At 44.4% G+C, this 20,000-nt stretch overlaps 1 protein-coding gene and 34 non-coding genes across 35 annotated transcripts in view; 1 reads left to right on the plus strand and 34 right to left on the minus strand.

The window, feature by feature from the left end:
• Positions 1-20,000, plus strand: part of LOC117462642 (WD repeat-containing protein 37-like) — a 53,513-nt gene that overhangs the window by 20,756 nt on the left and 12,757 nt on the right. The window lies entirely within an intron of this gene.
• trnas-cga (transfer RNA serine (anticodon CGA)) lies at positions 316-397 on the minus strand. Its single transcript has one exon. It is a non-coding gene; the product is annotated as a tRNA-Ser (tRNA).
• trnas-cga (transfer RNA serine (anticodon CGA)) lies at positions 882-963 on the minus strand. Its single transcript has one exon. It is a non-coding gene; the product is annotated as a tRNA-Ser (tRNA).
• trnas-cga (transfer RNA serine (anticodon CGA)) lies at positions 1,227-1,308 on the minus strand. Its single transcript has one exon. It is a non-coding gene; the product is annotated as a tRNA-Ser (tRNA).
• Positions 1,799-1,880, minus strand: trnas-cga (transfer RNA serine (anticodon CGA)). The gene has a single exon. It is a non-coding gene; the product is annotated as a tRNA-Ser (tRNA).
• trnas-cga (transfer RNA serine (anticodon CGA)) lies at positions 2,203-2,284 on the minus strand. Its single transcript has one exon. It is a non-coding gene; the product is annotated as a tRNA-Ser (tRNA).
• On the minus strand, positions 2,975-3,056 carry trnas-cga (transfer RNA serine (anticodon CGA)). The gene has a single exon. It is a non-coding gene; the product is annotated as a tRNA-Ser (tRNA).
• trnas-cga (transfer RNA serine (anticodon CGA)) lies at positions 3,329-3,408 on the minus strand. Its single transcript has one exon. It is a non-coding gene; the product is annotated as a tRNA-Ser (tRNA).
• On the minus strand, positions 3,542-3,623 carry trnas-uga (transfer RNA serine (anticodon UGA)). The gene has a single exon. It is a non-coding gene; the product is annotated as a tRNA-Ser (tRNA).
• trnas-cga (transfer RNA serine (anticodon CGA)) lies at positions 3,946-4,024 on the minus strand. Its single transcript has one exon. It is a non-coding gene; the product is annotated as a tRNA-Ser (tRNA).
• On the minus strand, positions 4,288-4,369 carry trnas-cga (transfer RNA serine (anticodon CGA)). The gene has a single exon. It is a non-coding gene; the product is annotated as a tRNA-Ser (tRNA).
• On the minus strand, positions 6,104-6,183 carry trnas-cga (transfer RNA serine (anticodon CGA)). Its single transcript has one exon. It is a non-coding gene; the product is annotated as a tRNA-Ser (tRNA).
• Positions 6,446-6,527, minus strand: trnas-uga (transfer RNA serine (anticodon UGA)). The gene has a single exon. It is a non-coding gene; the product is annotated as a tRNA-Ser (tRNA).
• trnas-uga (transfer RNA serine (anticodon UGA)) lies at positions 7,068-7,148 on the minus strand. Its single transcript has one exon. It is a non-coding gene; the product is annotated as a tRNA-Ser (tRNA).
• Positions 7,415-7,496, minus strand: trnas-uga (transfer RNA serine (anticodon UGA)). Its single transcript has one exon. It is a non-coding gene; the product is annotated as a tRNA-Ser (tRNA).
• trnas-uga (transfer RNA serine (anticodon UGA)) lies at positions 9,040-9,121 on the minus strand. Its single transcript has one exon. It is a non-coding gene; the product is annotated as a tRNA-Ser (tRNA).
• On the minus strand, positions 9,384-9,465 carry trnas-uga (transfer RNA serine (anticodon UGA)). Its single transcript has one exon. It is a non-coding gene; the product is annotated as a tRNA-Ser (tRNA).
• trnas-cga (transfer RNA serine (anticodon CGA)) lies at positions 9,947-10,028 on the minus strand. Its single transcript has one exon. It is a non-coding gene; the product is annotated as a tRNA-Ser (tRNA).
• On the minus strand, positions 10,302-10,383 carry trnas-uga (transfer RNA serine (anticodon UGA)). The gene has a single exon. It is a non-coding gene; the product is annotated as a tRNA-Ser (tRNA).
• On the minus strand, positions 10,867-10,951 carry trnas-uga (transfer RNA serine (anticodon UGA)). The gene has a single exon. It is a non-coding gene; the product is annotated as a tRNA-Ser (tRNA).
• On the minus strand, positions 11,083-11,164 carry trnas-cga (transfer RNA serine (anticodon CGA)). The gene has a single exon. It is a non-coding gene; the product is annotated as a tRNA-Ser (tRNA).
• On the minus strand, positions 11,437-11,518 carry trnas-uga (transfer RNA serine (anticodon UGA)). Its single transcript has one exon. It is a non-coding gene; the product is annotated as a tRNA-Ser (tRNA).
• On the minus strand, positions 11,837-11,917 carry trnas-cga (transfer RNA serine (anticodon CGA)). The gene has a single exon. It is a non-coding gene; the product is annotated as a tRNA-Ser (tRNA).
• Positions 12,129-12,210, minus strand: trnas-uga (transfer RNA serine (anticodon UGA)). Its single transcript has one exon. It is a non-coding gene; the product is annotated as a tRNA-Ser (tRNA).
• Positions 12,700-12,781, minus strand: trnas-uga (transfer RNA serine (anticodon UGA)). Its single transcript has one exon. It is a non-coding gene; the product is annotated as a tRNA-Ser (tRNA).
• Positions 13,100-13,181, minus strand: trnas-cga (transfer RNA serine (anticodon CGA)). The gene has a single exon. It is a non-coding gene; the product is annotated as a tRNA-Ser (tRNA).
• On the minus strand, positions 13,666-13,747 carry trnas-cga (transfer RNA serine (anticodon CGA)). Its single transcript has one exon. It is a non-coding gene; the product is annotated as a tRNA-Ser (tRNA).
• On the minus strand, positions 14,239-14,320 carry trnas-uga (transfer RNA serine (anticodon UGA)). Its single transcript has one exon. It is a non-coding gene; the product is annotated as a tRNA-Ser (tRNA).
• On the minus strand, positions 14,639-14,720 carry trnas-cga (transfer RNA serine (anticodon CGA)). The gene has a single exon. It is a non-coding gene; the product is annotated as a tRNA-Ser (tRNA).
• Positions 15,205-15,286, minus strand: trnas-cga (transfer RNA serine (anticodon CGA)). The gene has a single exon. It is a non-coding gene; the product is annotated as a tRNA-Ser (tRNA).
• Positions 15,550-15,631, minus strand: trnas-cga (transfer RNA serine (anticodon CGA)). The gene has a single exon. It is a non-coding gene; the product is annotated as a tRNA-Ser (tRNA).
• On the minus strand, positions 16,122-16,203 carry trnas-cga (transfer RNA serine (anticodon CGA)). The gene has a single exon. It is a non-coding gene; the product is annotated as a tRNA-Ser (tRNA).
• trnas-cga (transfer RNA serine (anticodon CGA)) lies at positions 16,526-16,607 on the minus strand. The gene has a single exon. It is a non-coding gene; the product is annotated as a tRNA-Ser (tRNA).
• Positions 17,816-17,897, minus strand: trnas-uga (transfer RNA serine (anticodon UGA)). The gene has a single exon. It is a non-coding gene; the product is annotated as a tRNA-Ser (tRNA).
• Positions 19,825-19,906, minus strand: trnas-aga (transfer RNA serine (anticodon AGA)). Its single transcript has one exon. It is a non-coding gene; the product is annotated as a tRNA-Ser (tRNA).

The following is a 20,000-nucleotide window of genomic DNA, read 5'->3' on the forward strand; positions in this document are numbered from 1 at the left end:
TTCTGGTAGTTCACTATGGAATTCTGGTTTAACCGTATCAGCTCCTTGTGGGAAACAAGAACAGCTTTCGTAGCTTTAAGTACCTGCAGTTCCCAGTAATGTTAAGGGTTTTGGTCGTTGAATCAAGACCAACTTTGGTGTACATTTCACACCTGGCCTGTCACTTTGATCCAAGGAATAAACAGTACTGGAGCTACTAGCACAGCCAATCTTTAAATGGACCGCAATTCTCGGAGCCATCAAACCAAGTGTGAAACCACAGTTAAAGGACCACAAAGAAAATAATTAACGTAAGAAGAGTTGAGCCTTCTCAGACGCTGTGAGCAGGGTTCGAACCTGCGCGGGGAGACCCCATTGGATTTCGAGTCCAACGCCTTAACCTCTCGGCCATCACAGCTGACTTTAAAGATCTATGTGGAATCATTGAATAACTGTATAAGGTCCTTGTGAGAAACAAGAACAACTCTGGTAGCTTAAACTACCTATCCTCAAGTCAAACACCTTATCCACTCGGACCGCATTTGTCCAACACTTTGAACCCTGGTAGTTTTGTTGCATTGCTCGAGTTCCCATAAAAGACCATTGTTGGACTGCATTTGAACAACGGCTAAGATGACAGTTGAACACATGCAGCAATCAGAAAGCTCCAGAAGTTTAAAGACTCTTCGAACGCTGTGAGCAGGATTTGAACATGTGCGGGGACACCCCATTGGATTTCAAGACCAACACCTTAACCACTCGGCCCTCAATGCAGTTTTACTTTGTTCTTCCAGGAATTCTCGCGTAACCGTATGAGCTCCTTGCAGGAAACAAGAACAAGTTTCCGAGCTTTTAATACTTCACTTGGAAGCAATCAGCAGGAGACTTAAAGAGACTTCAAACGCTGTGAGCAGGGTTCGAACCTGCCAGGGGGGGCCCCATTGGATTTCGAGTCCAACGCCTTAACCTCTTGGCCATCACAGCAGATTTTAACGATCTATGTGGAATCATTGAGTAACTGTATCATGTCCTTTTGAGAAACAAGAACAACTCTGGTTGCTTAAACTACCTATCCTCAAGTCATTTTGCAATTCACAATTGTCCAACACTTTGAACCATGGTAGTTTTTTTGCATTGCTCAAGTTCCAACAAAAGGCCCTTGTTGGACTGCATTTGAACAACAGCTAAGAGGACAGTTGAAGACATGCAGCAATCAGACAGCTCCAGAAGTTTAAAGATTCTTGGAACGCTGTGAGCAGGGTTCGAACCTGCGCGGGGAGACCCCATTGGATTTCGAGTCCAACGCCTTAACCTCTCGGCCATCACAGCTGATTTTAACGATCTATGTGGAATCATTGAGTAACCGTATAAGGTCCTTTGTGGGCAACAAGAAAACTCTGGTCGCTTAAACGACCTAACCTCAAGTCAAACACCTTATCCACTCGGACCGCATTTGTCCAACACTTTGAACCATGGTAGTTTTGTTGCATTGCTCGAGTTCAAATAAAAGACACTTGTTGGACTGCATTTGAACAAAGACTAAGAAGACAGTTGAAGACATGCAGCAATCAGAAAGCTCCAGAAGTTTAAAGATTCTTCGAACGCTGTGAGCAGGATTTGAACATGTGCGGGGACACCTCATTGGATTTCAAGTCCAACGCCTTAACCACTCAGCCCTCAATGCAGTTTTACTTTGTTCTTCCAGGAATTCTCGCGTAACCATATGAGCTCCTTGCGGGAAACAAGAACACGTTTAGGAGCTTTTAATACTTCACTTGGAAGCAATCAGCAGGATCCAGAAGCTTAAAGCGACTTCAAACGCTGTGAGCAGGGTTCGAACCTGCGCGGGGAGACCCCATTGGATTTCGAGTCCAACGCCTTAACCTCTCGGCCATCACAGCTGCTTCTGGTAGTTCACTATGGAATTCTGGTTTAACAGTATCAGCTCCTTGTGGGAAACAAGAACAGCTTTCGTAGCTTTAAGTACCTGCAGTTCCCAGTAATGTTAAGGGTTTTGGTCGTTGAATCAAGATCAACTTTGGTGTACATTTCACACCTGGCCTGTCACTTTGATCCAAGGAATAAACAGTACTGGAGCTACCATGTAGCACAGCCAATCTTGAAATGGCCCGCAATTCTCGGAGCCATCAAACCAAGTGTGAAACCACAGTTAAAGAACCACACAGAAAATAATTAACGTAAGAAGAGTTGAGCCTTCTTAGACGCTGTGAGCAGGGTTCGAACCTGCGCGGGGAGACCCCATTGGATTTCGAGTCCAACGCCTTACCCTCTCAGCCATCACAGCTGATTTTAATAATCTATGTCAGGGTGGGGAACCTCCGGCCTCCGGGCCGTATACGGCCCGCGAGACAATTGGTACGGCCCTCGATGTCATTTATAAACACACGCAAAAATAAAAAATGAAAGAAATCTAGACCGCAAACAATTAAACAAGCGAGTGCCTGTTTTTCCTGGCCAAGGTCAGGGTCCTTGAACACAACACGAGCCTAACGTGTCTCACGTGGTATATGTCTCGACTGACAGGGTGCAGTTCTGACGGAGAGCACCAGAACGCCACTCCAGCACTTCAGAAATTGCAGTACCGATAAGTCCATACACATGCCGCAGTTTCTGCGTGTCTGTGTCTTTAGTTGAAAGCCCAGTGGCGATCTGCTCATCTGTCATACTGCTCAGACAGTCAATAACTCTGTTGTTATCATTAGCATCTGGTTAGCTAGCTATGCTAACGAATATAAGAAGCTTTTTCTACAACCAATGAGGTAAAGGCACATCTTTATATGATCATTATAGTTATAAAAAAATAAGAGACATTTTGCAATTCACAATTGTCCAACACTTTGAACCGTGAACGTTTTTTTGCATTGCTCAAGTTCCAACAAAAGACCCTTGTTGGACTGCATTTGAACAAAGACTAAGAGGACAGTTGAACACATGAAGCAATCAGACAGCTCCAGAAGTTTAAAGATTCTTCGAACGCTGTGAGCAGAGTTCGAACCTGCGCGGGGAGACCCCATTGGATTTCGAGTCCAACGCCTTAACCTCTCGGCCATCACAGCTGATTTCAGTGATCTATGTGGAATCATTGAGTAACTTTATAAGGTCCTTGTGGGCAACAAGAAAACTCTGGTAGCTTAAACTACCTAACCTCAAGTCAAACCCCTTATCCACTCGGACCGCATTTGTCCAACACTTTGAACCATGGTAGTTTTGTTGCATTGCTCGAGTTCCAACAAAAGGCCCTTGTTGGACTGCATTTGAACAAAGACTAATAGGACAGTTGAACATATGCAGCAATCAGAAAGCTCCAGAAGCTTAAAGAATCTTCGAACGCTGTGAGCAGGTTCGAACCTGCGCCGGAGACCCCATTGGATTTCGAGTCCAACGCCTTAACCTCTCGGCCATCACAGCAGATTTTACTTTGTTCTTCCAGGAATTCTCGCGTAACCGTATGAGCTCCTTGCGGGAAACAACAAGTTTGGGAGCTTTTAATACTTCACTCGGAAGCAATCAGCAGGATCCAGAAGCTTAAAGAGACTTCAAACGCTGTGAGCAGGGTTCGAACCTGCGCGGGGAGACCCCATTGGATTTCAAGTCCAACGCCTTAAACACTCGGCCATCACAGCAGCTTCTGGTAGTTCACTATGGAATTCTGGTTGAACCGTATCAGCTCCTTGTGGAAAACAAGAACAGCTTTCGTAGCTTTAAGTACCTGCAGTTCCCAGTAATGTTAAGGGTTTTGGTCGTTGAATCAAGATCAACTTTGGTGTACATTTCACACCTGGCCTGTCACTTTGATCCAAGGAATAAACAGTACTGGAGCTACCATGTAGCACAGACAATCTTGAAATGGACCGCAATTCTCGGAGCCATCAAACCAAGTGTGAAACAACAGTTGAAGGACCACACAGAAAATAATTAACGTAAGAAGAGTTGAGCCTTCTCAGACGCTGTGAGCAGGGTTCGAACCTGCGCGGGGACCCATTGGATTTCGAGTCCAACGCCTTAACCTCTCGGCCATCACAGCTGTTTTTAATGATCTATGTGGAATCATTGAGTAACCGTATAAGGTTCTTGTGAGAAACAAGAACAACTCTGGTTGCTTAAACTACCTATCCTCAAGTCATTTTGCAATTCACAATTGTCCAACACTTTGAACCGTGAACGTTTTTTTGCATTGCTCAAGTTCCAACAAAAGACCATTGTTGGACTGCATTTGAACAAAGACTAAGAGGACAGTTGAACATATGCAGCAATCAGACAGCTCCAGAAGCTTAAAGAATCTTCGAACGCTGTGAGCAGGGTTCGAACCTGCGCGGGGAGACCCCATTGGATTTCGAGTCCAACGCCTTAACCTCTCGGCCATCACAGCAGATTTTAATGATCTATGTGGAATCATTGAGTAACCGTATAAGGTTCTTGTGAGAAACAAGAACAACTCTGGTAGCTTAAACCAGTGGTTCCCAAACTTTTTGTCCCCAAGGCACACCAAAGGACAAGTCAAAATCTCAAGGCACACCTATTGTGCAAAATAGCCCTGATAACACGTGTTATCACTCATATGTAAAATATCTGTAAATGTGCATAATTATTTACAAATGCCAAATAAAAGACAACTATATTACTCATGAAATATTTAGTAACGAAATATTTCAGAAATGAATTTGAAACGTTATCAAATTAGGCTTCATCAAAGCAGCAACACACTCATTTAAACCAGACAGGTCACACCATTAAAAATGAGACGGAAGGAAATTCAGCACAGATAACTGTCAATGCAAGGAAGCTGCATTGTCCATGGTCCTGAACTACAAATTATAAATGTAACATTTCAGCAGAGTCGTTACTAAAAAAAAGTAATATATTACATATTACTTAAGTATTACACTACTTCGTTATTCTCTACATAAAGTAACTCGTTACTTTACTCGCAGGGCCGGCACGCCCCTCCCTGCAGGCAGATCACGCAGACTGCTAAAGTTTCAAATGTTCTCTTTAGTTCAGTTTCCATCCTGAATGTTTTCCTATCTGACCGTGGCTGTTCTCTGTCTCCTGCTATCTGTATATTTTGTGCAGTCTATCTCTGCTCACTCTGTTGCGTCGGCGTGTTCTCCTGCGTGTTGGCCATGTGTTGCACTGGAACCAGACACCGCAAAGACTTCAGCCGAGCACGTACGAACTGCGCATGCGTGAGTGGCAATAACTCTCTTTACCAGCAGGCGGCGGTAGTGTGTATTCGTCATTCAAAACAGGCAACAACCGGAAGACAGAGAAGAAGAACAGACTGATATAAACAAACACATAGCGTGTGCGGTAGCTCCACCTTAGCATGTGTTCTTTGCAGGTGCTTGTTGAGGTCTGACGTGGTGTTTACAGCAGCGGATAACAGCTTCTGGCCTGGACACAGTTTGCACCTCACCGTCACATTCCTGTCTATTCTTCGGATGAACTCAAAATAATGGGCATACGTCCTCCACCCCTCGAGAGTTATCGCTGACTCAGCCATGTTTATGCAGCACTGCAGGTGGAGATGTAGTCGCGCAGATTACGTACATATAAACCTACAAAGTACTGATATAGTAAATAAAAAAATAATTATTTTTGTGTAGTTGTATATTGCAATAATAACGTATGGTTGTCACAAAATCCCACGGCACACCCGGACTTTCCTCACGGCACACCGTTTGGGAACCACTGGCTTAAACTACCTAACCTCAAGTGAAACCCCTTATCCACTCGGACCGCATTTGTCCAACACTTTGAACCATGGTAGTTTTGTTGCATTTCTCGAGTTCCAATAAAAGACCATTGTTGGACTGCATTTGAACAACGGCTAAGATGACAGTTTAACACATGCAGCAATCAGCAATCTCCAGAAGCTTAAGAGACTTCAAACACTTTGAGCAGAATTTGAACCTGTGCGGGGACACCCCATTGGATTTCAAGTCCAGCACCTTAACCACTCGGCCCTCAATGCAGTTTTACTTTGTTCTTCCAGGAATTCTCGCCTAACCGTATGAGCTCCTTGCAGGAAACAAGAACAAGTTTGGGAGCTTTTAATACTTCACTTGGAAGCAATCAGCAGGAGACTTAAAGAGACTTCAAACGCTGTGAGCAGGGTTCGAACCTGCGCGGAGACCCCATTGGATTTCGAGTCCAACGCCTTAACCTCTCGGCCATCACAGCTGTTTTAATCATCTTTGTGGAATCATTGAGTAACCGTATAATGTCCCTGTTAGAAACAAGAACAACTCTGGTTGCTTAAACTACCTATCCTCAAGTCATTTTGCAATTCACAATTGTCCAACACTTTGAACCGTGAACGTTTTTTTGCATTGCTCAAGTTCCAACAAAAGGCTCTTGTTGGACTGCATTTGAACAACAGCTAAGAGGACAGTTGAACACATGCAGCACTCAGACAGCTCCAGAAGTTTAAAGATTCTTCGAACGCTGTGGGCAGGGTTCGAACCTGCGCGGGGAGACCCCATTGGATTTCAAGTCCAACGCCTTAACCTCTCGGCCATCACAGCTGTTTTTTGTAGTTCACTATGGAATTCTGGTTGAACCGTATCAGCTCCTTGTGGGAAACAAGAACAGCTTTCGTAGCTTTAAGTACCTGCAGTTCCCAGTAATGTTAAGGGTTTTGGTCGTTGAATCAAGATCAACTTTGGTGTACATTTCACACCTAGCCTGTCACTTTGATCCAAGGAATAAACAGTACTGGAGCTACTAGCACAGCCAATGTTGAAATGGACCGCAATTCTCGGAGCCATCAAACCAAGTGTGAAACAACAGTTGAAGGACCACACAGAAAATAAGTAACGTAAGAAGAGTTGAGCCTTCTCAGACGCTGTGAGCAGGGTTCGAACCTGCGCGGGGGAGACCCCATTGGATGTCAAGTCCCAACACCTTAACCACTCTCGGGCCCTCAATGCAGTTTTACTTTGTTCTTCCAGGAATTCTCACGTAACCGTATGAGCTCCTTGCGGGAAACAAGAACAAGTTTGGGAGCTTTTAATACTTCACTTGGAAGCAATCAGCAGGATCCAGAAGCTTAAAGAGACTTCAAACGCTGTGAGCAGGGTTCGAACCTGTGCGGGGAGACCCCATTGGATTTCAAGTCCAACGCCTTAACCTCTCGGCCATCACGCTGGTTTTAATGATCTATGTGAATCATTGAGTAACCGTATAAGGTTCTTGTGAGAAACAAGAACAACTCTGGTTGCTTAAACTACCTATCCTCAAGTCATTTTGCAATTCACACAGTGTCCAACACTTTGAAACCGTGAACGTTTTTTTGCATTGCTCAAGTTCCAACAAAAGACCCTTGTTGGACTGCATTTGAAACAAAGACTAAGAGGACAGTTGAACACATGAAGCAATCAGACAGCTCCAGAAGCTTAAAGATTCTTTCGAACGCTGTGAGCAGGGTTCGACCCTGCGCGGGGAGACCCCATTGGATTTCAAGTCCAACGCCTTAACCTCTCGGCCATCACAGCAGATTTTAATGATCTATGTGGAATCTTTAGTAACCGTATAAGGGTTCTTGTGAGAACAAGAACAACTCTGGTAGCTTAAACCAGTGGTTCCCAAACTTTTTGTCCCCAAGGCACACCAAAGGACAAGTCAAAATCTCAAGGCACACCTATTGTGCAAAATAGCCCTGATAACACGTGTTATCACTCATATGTAAATATCTGTAAATGTGCATAATTATTTACAAATGCCAAATAAAAGACAACTATATTACTCATGAAATATTTAGTAACGAAATATTTCAGAATGAATTTGAAACGTTATCAAATTAGGCTTCATCAAGCAGCAACACCTCATTTAAACCAGACAGGTCACACCATTAAAAATGAGACGAAGGAAATTCAGCACAGATAACTGTCAATGCAAGGAAGCTGCATTGTCCATGGTCCTGAACTACAAATTATAAATGTAACATTTCAGCAGAGTCGTTACTAAAAAAAAGTAATATATTACATATTACATATTACTTAAGTATTACACTACTTCGTTACTCTCTACATAAAGTAACTCGTTACTTTACTCGCAGGGCCGGCACGCCCCTCCCTGCAGGCAGATCACGCAGACTGCTAAAGTTTCAAATGTTCTCTTTAGTTCAGTTTCCATCCTGAATGTTTTCCTATCTGACCATGGCTGTTCTCTGTCTCCTGCTATCTGTATATTTTGTGCAGTCTATCTCTGCTCACTCTGTTGCGTCGGCGTGTTCTCCTGCGTATTGGCCATGTGTTGCACTGGAACCAGACACCGCAAAGACTTCAGCCGAGCACGTACGAACTGCGCATGCGTGAGTGGCAATAACTCTCCTTACCAGCAGGCGGCGGTAGTGTGTATTCGTCATTCAAAACAGGCAACAACCGGAAGACAGAGAAGAAGAACAGACTGATATAAACAAACACATAGCGTGTGCGGTAGCTCCACCTTAGCATGTGTTCTTTGCAGGTGCTTGTTGAGGTCTGACGTGGTGTTTACAGCAGCGGATAACAGCTTCTGGCCTGGACACAGTTTTGCACCTCAACCGTCACATTCCTGTCTATTCTTCGGATGAACTCAAAATAATGGGCATACGTCCTCCACCCCTCGAGAGTTATCGCTGACTCAGCCATGTTTATGCAGCACTGCAGGTGGAGATGTAGTCGCGCAGATTACGTACATATAACCTACAAAGTACTGATATAGTAAATAAAAAAATAATTATTTTTATGTAGTTGTATATTGCAATAATAACGTATGGTTGTCACAAAATCCCACGGCACACCCGGACTTTCCTCACGGCACACCAGTGTGCCGGGGCACACCGTTTGGGAACCACTGGCTTAAACTACCTAGCCTCAAGTGAAACCCCTTATCCACTCGGACCGCATTTGTCCAACACTTTGAACCATGGTAGTTTTGTTGCATTGCTCGAGTTCCCATAAAAGACCATTGTTGGACTGCATTTGAACAACGGCTAAGAGGACAGTTGAAGACATGAAGCAATCAGACAGCTCCAGAAGCTTAAGAGACTTCAAACGCTGTGAGCAGGGTTCGAGACTGCGCGGGGAGACCCCATTGGATTTCAAGTCCAACACCTTAATCTCTCGGCCATCACAGCTGATGTTGATGGTCTTTATGGAATCATTGAGTAACCGTATAAGGTTCTTGTGAGAAACAAGAACAACTCTGGTTGCTTAAACTACCTATCCTCAAGTCATTTTGCAATTCACAATTGTCCAACACTTTGAACCGTGAACGTTTTGTTGCATTGCTCAAGTTCCAACAAAAGACCCTTGTTGGACTGCATTTGAACAACAGGTAAGAGGACAGTTGAAGACATGCAGCAATCAGACAGCTCCAGAAGCTTAAGAGACTTCAAACGCTGTGAGCAGGGTTCGAAACTGCGCGGGGAGACCCCATTGGAATTCAAGTCCAACGCCTTAACCTCTCGGCCATCACAGCTGATTTTGATGGTCTTTGTGGAATCATTGAGTAACCGTATAAGGTCCATGTGGGAGACAAAAAACTCTGGTAGCTTAAACTACCTAACCTCAAGTCAAACCCCTTATCCACTCGGACCGCATTTGTCCAACACTTTGAACCATGGTAGTTTTGTTGCATTGCTCGAGTTCCCATAAAAGACCATTGTTGGACTGCATTTGAACAACGGCTAAGATGACAGTTTAACACATGCAGCAATCAGGTAGCTCCTGAAGCTTAAGAGACTTCAAACACTTTGAGCAGAATTTGAACCTGTGCGGGGACACCCCATTGGATTTCAAGTCCAGCACCTTAACCACTCGGCCCTCAATGCAGTTTTACTTTGTTCTTCCAGGAATTCTCGCCTAACCGTATGAGCTCCTTGCGGGAAACAAGAACAAGTTTGGGAGCTTTTAATACTTCACTTGGAAGCAATCAGCAGGAGACTTAAAGAGACTTCAAACGCTGTGAGCAGGGTTCGAACCTGCGCATGGAGACCCCATTGGATTTCGAGTCCAACGCCTTAACCACTCGGCCATCACAGCTGATCATAACAGTCTTTGTGGAATCATTGAGTAACCGCATAAGGTCCTTTGTGGGCAACAAGAGAACTCTGGTAGCTTAAACTACCTAACCTCAAGTCAAACACCTTATCCACTCGGACCGCATTTGTCCAACACTTTGAACCATGGTAGTTTTGTTTCATTGCTCGAGTTCCCATAAAAGACCATTGTTGGACTGCATTTGAACAAAGACTAAGATGACAGTTGAACACATGCAGCAATCAGAAAGCTCCAGAAGTTTAAAGACTCTTTGAACGCTGTGAGCAGGGTTTGAACCTGCGCGGGGAGACCCCATTGGATTTCAAGTCCAACGCCTTAACCACTCGGCCATCACAGCTGATGTTGATGGTCTTTATGGAATCATTGAGTAACCGCATAAGGTCCTTTGTGGGCAACAAGAAAACTCTGGTAGCTTAAACGACCTAACCTCAAGTCAAACCCCTTATCCACTCGGACCGCATTTGTCCAACACTTTGAACCATGGTAGTTTTGTTGCATTTCTCGAGTTCCCATAAAAGACCATTGTTGGACTGCATTTGAACAACGGCTAAGATGACAGTTTAACACATGCAGCAATCAGCAATCTCCAGAAGCTTAAGAGACTTCAAACACTTTGAGCAGAATTTGAATCTGTGCGGGGACACCCCATTGGATTTCAAGTCCAACACCTTAACCACTCGGCCCTCAATGCAGTTTTACATTGTTCTTCCAGGAATTCTCGCGTAACCGTATGAGCTCCTTGCGGGAAACAAGAACAAGTTTGGGAGCTTTTAATACTTCACTTGGAAGCAATCAGCAGGAGACTTAAAGAGACTTCAAACGCTGTGAGCAGGGTTCGAACCTGCGCCGGGAGACCCCATTGGATTTCAAGTCCAACACCTTAACCACTCAGCCCTCAATGCAGTTTCACTTTGTTCTTCCAGGAATTCTCGCGTAACCGTATGAGCTCCTTGCAGGAAACAAGAACAAGTTTGGGAGCTTTAATACTTCACTTGGAAGCAATCAGCAGGATCCAGAAGCTTAAAGAGACTTCAAACGCTGTGAGCAGGGTTCGAACCTGCGCGGGGAGACCCCATTGGATTTCGAGTCCAACGCCTTAACCTCTCGGCCATCACAGCTGATTTCAATGATCTATGTGGAATCATTGAGTAACTGTATAAGGTCCTTGTGGGCAACAAGAAAACTCTGGTCGCTTAAACTACCTAACCTCAAGTCAAACCCCTTATCCACTCGGACCGCATTTGTCCAACACTTTGAACCATGGTAGTTTTGTTGCATTGCTCAAGTTCCAATAAAAGACCCTTGTTGGACTGCATTTGAACAAAGACTAAGAAGACAGTTGAAGACATGAAGCAATCAGACAGCTCCAGAAGTTTAAAGATTCTTCGAACGCTGTGAGCAGGGTTCGAACCTGTGCGGGGAGACCCCATTGGATTTCAAGTCCAACGCCTTAACCTCTCGGCCATCACAGCTGCTTCTGGTAGTTCACTATGGAATTCTGGTTGAACCGTATCAGCTCCTTGTGGGAAACAAGAACAGCTTTCGTAGCTTTAAGTACCTGCAGTTCCCAGTAATGTTAAGGGTTTTGGTCGTTGAATCAAGACCAACTTTGGTGTACATTTCACACCTGGCCTGTCACTTTGATCCAAGGAATAAACAGTACTGGAGCTACTAGCACAGCCAATCTTGAAATGGACCGCAATTCTCGGAGCCATCAAACCAAGTGTGAAACCACAGTTAAAGGACCACACAGAAAATAATTAACGTAAGAAGAGTTGAGCGTTCTCAGACGCTGTGAGCAGGGTACGAACCTGCGCGGGGAGACCCATTGGATTTCGAGTCCAACGCCTTAACCTCTCGGCCATCACAGCTGATTTTAAAGATCTATGTGGAATCATTGAATAACTGTATAATATCCTTGTGAGAAACAAGAACAACTCTGGTTGCTTAAACTACCTATCCTGAAGTCATTTTGCAATTCACAATTGTCCAACACTTTGAACCATGAGTGTTTTTTTGCATTGCTCAAGTTCCAACACATGCAGCAATCAGACAGTTCAAGAAGTTTAAAGATTCTTCGAACGCCGTGAGCAGGGTTCGAACCTGCGCGGGGAGACCCCGCTGGATTTCAAGTCCAACGCCTTAACCACTCGGCCATCACAGCTGATTTTGATGGTCTTTGTGGAATCATTGAGTAACCGTATAAGGTCCTTTGTGGGCAACAAGAAAACTCTGGTAGCTTAAACTACCTAACCTCAAGTCAAACACCTTATCCACTCGGACCGCATTTGTCCAACACTTTGAACCATGGTAGTTTTGTTGCATTGCTCGAGTTCCAATAAAAGACCATTGTTGGACTGCATTTGAACAACGGCTAAGAAGACAGGTGAACACATGCAGCAATCAGTCATCTCCAGAAGCTTAAGAGACTTCAAACGCTGTGAGCAGGATTTGAACTTGTGCGGGGACACCCCATTGGATTTCAAGTCCAACGCCTTAACCACTCGTCCCTCAATGCAGTTTTGCTTTGTTCTTCCAGGAATTCTCGCGTAACCGTATGAGCTCCTTGCGGGAAACAAGAACAAGTTTGCGAGCTTTTAATACTTCACTTGGAAGCAATCAGCAGGATCCAGAAGCTTAAAGAGACTTCAAACGCTGTGAGCAGGGTTCGAACCTGCGCGGGGAGACCCCATTGGATTTCAAGTCCAACGCCTTAACCTCTCGGCCATCACAGCTGCTTCTGGTAGTTCACTATGGAATTCTGGTTTAACCGTATCAGCTCCTTGTGGGAAACAAGAACAGCTTTCGTAGCTTTAAGTACCTGCAGTTCCCAGTAATGTTAAGGGTTTTGGTCGTTGAATCAAGACCAACTTTGGTGTACATTTCACACCTGGCCTGTCACTTTGATCCAAGGAATAAACAGTACTGGAGCTACTAGCACAGCCAATCTTTAAATGGACCGCAATTCTCGGAGCCATCAAACCAAGTGTGAAACCACAGTTAAAGGACCACAAAGAAAATAATTAACGTAAGAAGAGTTGAGCCTTCTCAGACGCTGTGAGCAGGGTTCGAACCTGCGCGGGGAGACCCCATTGGATTTCGAGTCCAACGCCTTAACCTCTCGGCCATCACAGCTGACTTTAAAGATCTATGTGGAATCATTGAATAACTGTATAAGGTCCTTGTGAGAAACAAGAACAACTCTGGTAGCTTAAACTACCTATCCTCAAGTCAAACACCTTATCCACTCGGACCGCATTTGTCCAACACTTTGAACCATGGTAGTTTTGTTGCATTGCTCGAATTCCCATAAAAGACCATTGTTGGACTGCATTTGAACAACGGCTAAGATGACAGTTGAACACATGCAGCAATCAGAAAGCTCCAGAAGTTTAAAGACTCTTCGAACGCTGTGAGCAGGATTTGAACATGTGCGGGGACACCCCATTGGATTTCAAGACCAACACCTTAACCACTCGGCCCTCAATGCAGTTTTACTTTGTTCTTCCAGGAATTCTCGCGTAACCGTATGAGCTCCTTGCAGGAAACAAGAACAAGTTTACGAGCTTTTAATACTTCACTTGGAAGCAATCAGCAGGAGACTTAAAGAGACTTCAAACGCTGTGAGCAGGGTTCGAACCTGCCAGGGGGGGCCCCATTGGATTTCGAGTCCAACGCCTTAACCTCTTGGCCATCACAGCTGATTTTGATGGTCTTTGTGGAATCATTGAGTAACCGTATAAGGTCCTTTGTGGGCAACAAGAACAACTCTGGTAGCTTAAACTACCTATCCTCAAGTCAAACACCTTATCCACTCGGACCGCATTTGTCCAACACTTTGAACCATGGTAGTTTTGTTGCATTGCTCGAGTTCAAATAAAAGACCCTTGTTGGACTGCATTTGAACAAAGACTAAGAAGACAGTTGAAGACATGCAGCAATCAGAAAGCTCCAGAAGTTTAAAGATTCTTCGAACGCTGTGAGCAGGATTTGAACATGTGCGGGGACACCTCATTGGATTTCAAGTCCAACGCCTTAACCACTCAGCCCTCAATGCAGTTTTACTTTGTTCTTCCAGGAATTCTCGCGTAACCATATGAGCTCCTTGCGGGAAACAAGAACACGTTTAGGAGCTTTTAATACTTCACTTGGAAGCAATCAGCAGGATCCAGAAGCTTAAAGAGACTTCAAACGCTGTGAGCAGGGTTCGAACCTGCGCGGGGAGACCCCATTGGATTTCAAGTCCAACGCCTTAACCTCTCGGCCATCACAGCTGCTTCTGGTAGTTCACTATGGAATTCTGGTTTAACCGTATCAGCTCCTTGTGGGAAACAAGAACAGCTTTCGTAGCTTTAAGTACCTGCAGTTCCCAGTAATGTTAAGGGTTTTGGTCGTTGAATCAAGACCAACTTTGGTGTACATTTCACACCTGGCCTGTCACTTTGATCCAAGGAATAAACAGTACTGGAGCTACTAGCACAGCCAATCTTTAAATGGACCGCAATTCTCGGAGCCATCAAACCAAGTGTGAAACCACAGTTAAAGGACCACAAAGAAAATAATTAACGTAAGAAGAGTTGAGCCTTCTCAGACGCTGTGAGCAGGGTTCGAACCTGCGCGGGGAGACCCCATTGGATTTCGAGTCCAACGCCTTAACCTCTCGGCCATCACAGCTGACTTTAAAGATCTATGTGGAATCATTGAATAACTGTATAAGGTCCTTGTGAGAAACAAGAACAACTCTGGTAGCTTAAACTACCTATCCTCAAGTCAAACACCTTATCCACTCGGACCGCATTTGTCCAACACTTTGAACCCTGGTAGTTTTGTTGCATTGCTCGAGTTCCCATAAAAGACCATTGTTGGACTGCATTTGAACAACGGCTAAGATGACAGTTGAACACATGCAGCAATCAGAAAGCTCCAGAAGTTTAAAGACTCTTCGAACGCTGTGAGCAGGATTTGAACATGTGCGGGGACACCCCATTGGATTTCAAGACCAACACCTTAACCACTCGGCCCTCAATGCAGTTTTACTTTGTTCTTCCAGGAATTCTCGCGTAACCGTATGAGCTCCTTGCAGGAAACAAGAACAAGTTTCCGAGCTTTTAATACTTCACTTGGAAGCAATCAGCAGGAGACTTAAAGAGACTTCAAACGCTGTGAGCAGGGTTCGAACCTGCCAGGGGGGGCCCCATTGGATTTCGAGTCCAACGCCTTAACCTCTTGGCCATCACAGCAGATTTTAACGATCTATGTGGAATCATTGAGTAACTGTATCATGTCCTTTTGAGAAACAAGAACAACTCTGGTTGCTTAAACTACCTATCCTCAAGTCATTTTGCAATTCACAATTGTCCAACACTTTGAACCATGGTAGTTTTTTTGCATTGCTCAAGTTCCAACAAAAGGCCCTTGTTGGACTGCATTTGAACAACAGCTAAGAGGACAGTTGAAGACATGCAGCAATCAGACAGCTCCAGAAGTTTAAAGATTCTTGGAACGCTGTGAGCAGGGTTCGAACCTGCGCGGGGAGACCCCATTGGATTTCGAGTCCAACGCCTTAACCTCTCGGCCATCACAGCTGATTTTAACGATCTATGTGGAATCATTGAGTAACCGTATAAGGTCCTTTGTGGGCAACAAGAAAACTCTGGTCGCTTAAACGACCTAACCTCAAGTCAAACACCTTATCCACTCGGACCGCATTTGTCCAACACTTTGAACCATGGTAGTTTTGTTGCATTGCTCGAGTTCAAATAAAAGACCCTTGTTGGACTGCATTTGAACAAAGACTAAGAAGACAGTTGAAGACATGCAGCAATCAGAAAGCTCCAGAAGTTTAAAGATTCTTCGAACGCTGTGAGCAGGATTTGAACATGTGCGGGGACACCTCATTGGATTTCAAGTCCAACGCCTTAACCACTCAGCCCTCAATGCAGTTTTACTTTGTTCTTCCAGGAATTCTCGCGTAACCGTATGAGCTCCTTGCGGGAAACAAGAACACGTTTAGGAGCTTTTAATACTTCACTTGGAAGCAATCAGCAGGATCCAGAAGCTTAAAGAGACTTCAAACGCTGTGAGCAGGGTTCGAACCTGCGCGGGGAGACCCCATTGGATTTCGAGTCCAACGCCTTAACCTCTCGGCCATCACAGCTGCTTCTGGTAGTTCACTATGGAATTCTGGTTTAACAGTATCAGCTCCTTGTGGGAAACAAGAACAGCTTTCGTAGCTTTAAGTACCTGCAGTTCCCAGTAATGTTAAGGGTTTTGGTCGTTGAATCAAGATCAACTTTGGTGTACATTTCACACCTGGCCTGTCACTTTGATCCAAGGAATAAACAGTACTGGAGCTACCATGTAGCACAGCCAATCTTGAAATGGCCCGCAATTCTCGGAGCCATCAAACCAAGTGTGAAACCACAGTTAAAGAACCACACAGAAAATAATTAACGTAAGAAGAGTTGAGCCTTCTTAGACGCTGTGAGCAGGGTTCGAACCTGCGCGGGGAGACCCCATTGGATTTCGAGTCCAACGCCTTAACCTCTCAGCCATCACAGCTGATTTTAATAATCTATGTCAGGGGTGGGGAACCTCCGGCCTCCGGGCCGTATACGGCCCGCGAGACAATTTGGTACGGCCCTCGATGTCATTTATAAACACACGCAAAAAATAAAAAAATGAAAGAAATCTAGACCGCAAACAAATTAAACAAGCGAGTGCCTGTTTTTCCTGGCCAAGGTCAGGGTCCTTGAACACAACACGAGCCTAACGTGTCATCACGTGGTATATGTCTCGACTGACAGGGGTGCAGTTCTGACGGAGAGCACCAGAACGCCACTCCAGCACTTCAGAAATTGCAGTACCGATAAGTCCATACACATGCCGCAGTTTCTGCGTGTCTGTGTCTTTAGTTGAAAGCCCAGTGGCGATCTGCTCATCTGTCATACTGATCAGACAGTCAATAACTCTGTTGTTATCATTAGCATCTGGTTAGCTAGCTATGCTAACGAATATAAGAAGCTTTTTCTACAACCAATGAGGTAAAGGCACATCTTTATATGATCATTATAGTTATAAAAAAAATAAGAGAATAAAGTAAACAGGTATAAAATACTATATGACAGTTATTAATAAAGAAGAATACAGTTTGAAAGGGGAGTGATTTGTCAAATATCCATAAATTAAAAGAAAATCTGCTTACAGTTGTGTTTGGGTGTTGAGAGATGTCTCCATAGATCTCCTAATGTTGCTCTCAAAGTGCACCAGATTGATGCTTTTAACTTCAACATTTAAAAAGAATCTTCCCAGGGGAGCACGCCACACCCTGCACGTGCATGCATACGCGAGTCATGGTGAGATATCTGGATTAAGAGGTTGCTTTTTCTTTGCACAGAATGAAATGAATGGGCTGTGATTTTAGTTTTTTTAATCAGAGGTCAATAACTTGTACGGCCCTCTGAGGATATTGTAAAAATTGAAATGGCCCTTGAGAGGAAAAAGGTTCCCCACCCCTGATCTATGTGGAATCATTGAATAACTGTATAAGGTCCTTGTGAGAAACAAGAACAACTCTGGTAGCTTAAACTACCCAACCTCAAGTCAAACCCCTTATCCACTCGGACTGCATTTGTCCAACACTTTGCACCATGGTAGTTTTGTTGCATTGCTCGAGTTCCCATAAAAGACCCTTGTTGGACTGCATTTGAACAAAGACTAAGAGGACAGTTGAACACATGCAGCAATCAGAAGTTTAAAGATTCTTCGAACGCTGTGAGCAGGGTTCGAACCTGCGCGCGGAGACCCCATTGGATTTCAAGTCCAACACCTTAAACACTCGGCCATCACAGCTGATTTTGATGGTCTTTGTGGAATCATTGAGTAACCGTATAAGGTCCTTTGCGGGCAACAAGAAAACTCTGGTAGCTTAAAGGAATGGTATGCTCATGACACTCATTTTTAAAAAATTATCATCCGATAAAACAGACCAGTCTCTGCCAGTCTCTCTCTCTCTTTTTTTTGTTTTTAATCCGATGACATTATCAGTGATTTTAAACTGATTATATACCGAAATAACATCAACACTGTGGGCGCCGCCATTTCCCGGACGTGACGTAATCCATGCGTTTGGTTTTCGAAGACACGTTGATCTCCATGTTATTTACTGTAGTTTCTCTCTTCAAATATGCCTCACTGTATCGCGAAATATTGCCATAATTCGGATAGGAACAATCCACGGAATGCTCGGTTCCATCTGTTGCCAAAAGGTAAGCATAAGAAGTACATTCGGAGGCAGTGGCTAGCGAAATGTGGCCGGCCCGAACCGAGAGATTTACAGGCTCATGTATGCAGCGAACATTTCACATTTCCGGACGACTACTCTGAGAGTATGATCAAACATAACATGGGATTTAAAGAACAACCATTACTCAATGGAGATGCAGTACCATCGGTCTTTCTGGTGTCATCACCGACCAGGACACCAGTTCGGCCAGTAGAGAAATCGCCCTCTGCAAGTGTGAAGCGACGGAGGAGCAGAAGTAGTGCTCGGAGTAAGAATAAGGTATGTTATAGCGCATTTCCATTGCAGCGGCTAGCCCCGTTTTAACGTCCAGGCCAGGACCGTTTTTGGTGGCCTTTCCATATAGCGTAGTACCGGCTAGTGTGTATTTCCCCCAGTTTTTCCGGCCCCATAAAATCGTGATTCTATGGCCAGGGACAACGAAGCTGAGTATGCTAAACTAGAGAGGGAATCGCTAGCAAGGGTGGTACTACATGCATACATATAGTATCTTATATCATCTTCCCATTATACACACATGCATTTCCAAACATTTGGACTACCTATGTTGCAAATGTATTATCTTTTCAATTTATACATGGCATCTATTGCACGTCTGTCCGTCCTGGGAGAGGGATCCCTCCTCTGTTGCTCTCCCTGAGGTTTCTCCCATGTTCCCTTTAAACTGTGGGTTTTCTTCGGAAGTTTTTCCTTGTACGATGTGAGGGTCTTAGGACAGAGGGTGTCGTATTGTCATACTGATATGTATGGCTGAATTCCCCCATCCAATCTCTTCACATTGGTCAAAACTTGTTCCTCTGCTGACGAGTCCGAACTGAAATACTCCACCATATTTCCGTGTGTTGACAAAGTGAACGCATGGATGACGTCATGACCATCACGTGACTACTGAAAATGGCAAACATGGCGGCGGCCAGACGGAATATACAGGTCTTGATAAAAAAGAGCTATAAAATCATTATTTACCGGGGAATATCGCTGATTTCTTCAGGGTATGGTTTAAACATAACGTTTCACTAAATACTGAAGTTTTGATTAATTATCTAATGAGTGGACCATTCCTTTAAACTACCTAACCTCAAGTCAAACACCTTATCCACTCGGACCGCATTTGTCCAACACTTTGAACCATGGTAGTTTTGTTGCATTGCTCGAGTTCCAATAAAAGACCATTGTTGGACTGCATTTGAACAACGGCTAAGAGGACAGTTGAACACATGCAGCAATCAGCCATCTCCAGAAGCTTAAGAGACTTCAAACGCTGTGAGCAGGATTTAAACATGTGCGGGGACACCCCATTGGATTTCAAGTCCAACGCCTTAACCACTCGTCCCTCAATGCAGTTTTACTTTGTTCTTCCAGGAATTCTCGCGTAACCGTATGAGCTCCTTGCGGGAAACAAGAACAAGTTTGCGAGCTTTTAATACTTCACTTGGAAGCAATCAGCAGGATCCAGAAGCTTAAAGAGACTTCAAACGCTGTGAGCAGGGTTCGAACCTGCGCTGGGAGACCCCATTGGATTTCTAGTCCAACGCCTTAACCTCTCGGCCATCACAGCTGCTTCTGGTAGTTCACTATGGAATTCTGGTTTAACCGTATCAGCTCCTTGTGGGAAACAAGAACAGCTTTCGTAGCTTTAAGTACCTGCAGTT

Source organism: Pseudochaenichthys georgianus, chromosome 17 (assembly GCF_902827115.2).
Source record: "Pseudochaenichthys georgianus chromosome 17, fPseGeo1.2, whole genome shotgun sequence".
In the NCBI taxonomy this organism is placed as follows: Eukaryota; Metazoa; Chordata; class Actinopteri; order Perciformes; family Channichthyidae; genus Pseudochaenichthys; species Pseudochaenichthys georgianus.